The sequence below is a fragment of the Lucilia sericata genome, unplaced genomic scaffold (assembly GCF_015586225.1).
Source record: "Lucilia sericata isolate MDLA Ls3-8-SP2 unplaced genomic scaffold, ASM1558622v1 Contig003721F_arrow, whole genome shotgun sequence".
Lineage (NCBI taxonomy): Eukaryota > Metazoa > Arthropoda > Insecta > Diptera > Calliphoridae > Lucilia > Lucilia sericata.
The window spans coordinates 14,457-17,700 of record NW_023997003.1 but is presented as its reverse complement, the minus strand read 5'-3'; positions in this window follow the sequence as shown (position 1 = coordinate 17,700).

Genomic DNA, 3,244 nt, shown 5'->3' with positions numbered 1-3,244 from the left:
TATTTAGGAATTAAATGATTATATTTAAAGTTTAGTGAGCAGCAGTATTTACAGGACTAGTTTTCTTTTCACTGAAATATGTATGTATAAGAGAATATCGCTAATAACCAAGTAATATTTATATTAAAAGTGAAAAATTGTTCAATTAAATCGTTTTCCCATAAACTAAATTTATTTAAAGATTTCATAATTTGCATGCAATAAAAATTATCAGCTTCACGTAATTTATTAATAATATTTATACTTGTTTTCTTGTACTTACTTACAATTACATCTTATCATAATTTTACGTGCGTAACACCAATATTAATTTTTATATAAAATTTAACATAGTCGCGCAAAATTTCTTGTTGGAAACAGATGAAATGTAACGATAAATTTTGAATATAAACAAATATATTATTATTCAATTAATTGACATGTATACTTTTGATTCTTGATGATGTTAATATTTATTATTATTATTAACGTTAAATCCTTGTAAAGATGAAAATTGAAAAGATTTCCTATAAGAAAGAAGTGGCAATAAACCGGTTTATTAAGGGCACTGACCGATTCTAGTCCTAACACATTGAAAAGTAATGAGTTACAAAGCTAAAAAAAGCTTTTCACAACTTCTTTATTAGCATTATTGTATGTTGACATTGGAATCAAGTACCTACCATGCTCGCTTACAAATAACTACTTAAATAAGCCATGAAATAAAATGTATAAATAAGAAAAACTCCAAATAAAGTTCTTACATATCTGATTGTACATATGTACAAGAGTACTTAAAAGTAATGCAACTAGTATGTAGTAGTCATTAAAAAGTAAGTAGTTATGTGAGTTTTTGCTTGAATGAATTCGAGATATAACCAAAAATAATGTAGAAAATATAACTTTTAGCTGGTTTTTTCCATACTACAAGCATTTAGGCAGAGAAATAGTTTAGTTTAAAAATTAATTAAATTAAAAAATGTTTCAACTCACATGTTGAACTTCACGAACGTTATCAGTAATTAAGCAATAATGTGAACTTTTTTTTTTAAATGAAAAAATGAAAAAAGAGTACATTCGTGTTGATAAAATTTATGAAACAATTTATTAATTGTAAAATAATTATTGCACAGACGAATAAAAACAAAAAGTTCTTGTTAGTTTTTTTATAATTTTAAAATAAATAATAAGGGTATTCATGTAATAGGCGTATAAATTGATCTAAAACGGGAAACTTTTGGCAATTTATTTAAACGAATAAGTATTTGACAAAAGTCTAATTAATGACAGTTTTTTGATATCAAAAATCTCATCAGATTTCTTTACATTATTTTATAGACCTCTCAGTGAACATCCAGTAGGTGTCCAGTAGATCCCCTTTTACATATGGGCAATTCCATGAAAAGGTAAACCACGACTGAAAAAATAAAACCCTTATAACTTCTGCATTTTTGAAGATAATTCAACAAAATTTGGTATATGATCTTTTGTAGGACCAAAGATGAAGACTGTTGAACATTTTTGAAATCGGTCTATTTTTACACCTCGCCGCCATACAAACGGAACCAAAAATATTCCAATTCTGTTAATTATAATGTTATTATAATGTTAATGTTTATAAGCCTAAACCTTTATGCCGATTTTTATAACGATTGGACCTCATTTGACCCTAGTTCCATTCAAAGTTTAATTTCAGAAAAACACTTAAACGTCCGTAACTCACCTCTAATCACTAGTATTATGATAAAATTTGGCACAAATAAGTTTTATATGAATTAAAATCACACCCTTATTTTTATGAGGATCGGTCCATATTTGACCCTAGTCGCCATATAACTCGAGTTTTTTATTTTTATCTATAAATTTCTTAAACATGTATATATGTCGGCCATGTCCGACTGTACTTTCCTACTCCTTTTGATTTGTTGAAATGTGTGTATGCATATATTTCCAAAATATATATTTTATAACCTAAAAAAAAATCAGGAGAAAAATCTGTCACTTACGATGTGTCACGTACGATATTTAAATATGTTCATTATAAAATTATATTAATTTCTTTTTTTATTTAAAAATTATGGATTTCTAATGAAAAATATGTCCCATAGTGTAAGAAATTAAAACAAGAAAGATACACCCACAGAATTCGCAGATTTTCGTAAATATTTACATGTACTTTAAAAACACTTCCGTTTTTTGTCACGTATGATATCTCCATATTTTAATCCATATTTTGGAAAACAAGGTTCCGAATGGGATGATTCCTTTTGCAAATATAGTATTCTTTAAATGGAACAGAATGACAAAATTGACTAGTTTCCTATTAGTTTTTTAAACAAGAAAGATTTAAAGCTTTTTAAGGATAATCTAAGAATCTGCTTCCCGAGTCGTTGGAAGTATGGACCAGTTCTACTTTTAACACTTTCCTAGAGGAAACAGAATTGATAATATGAATAATTCGAATACTTTGAATGGTTCGCTAGGGCTGGCTATCGGTTCTAGTTCTATCAGATTAAATGAAAGAGACCTGCTAGTTTAACAAGGGGACTTCCTCGTAACAGTCAATTGTTATTGTTAAGGTATTCGCTGACACCACTCGAGTGGTGTCAGTGCACTCTGAACAAAGCTACTTAATAATAACTTGTTGTATTGAAATACTCTTAATAGCGAAATCCCTAATTCATAAATTTATGCCAGTATCAAAAGCTTAGATACTATTTATATAAATTAAATTAATTTAAACTTGAAACTAAAATGACAGTTAATTATAAACATTATATATTACAAAAAAAATACTTAATAGTAATTAAAATATTTTTAAATAAAATGATTGACATCAAAGCTAAATTTCTAAAAAAATGGTTTTACAAACCTTTATTACAATTTATATTTAATATACATAATATATATATTTATAGAAGAAACGTAAAAAAATATCTTTTGAATCCAGTCTAACAAATTCTGACTGTGCTGTGATTTCGAAATAAGTACGTTGCCATGACATTAAATATTTTTTTTTTTTTGGTAAAAAAATACTACATTAAAACAAAGAAAGTAATGACAAAAATTTTAATGTACAAATTTTTCTTATCGCACTGATTTTATTGTTTAAATCACAATAATTTGATAAACATCTTATTGTTTTTATATTTTAAATTCGGGTTCAATGGTTATTTTGGGACCACTCACAAACAACAAGTAAGAGTGCTTATATTAGGCTATGCCGAATTTTATATACCCACCATCAAGTGTATGTTGTAAATTA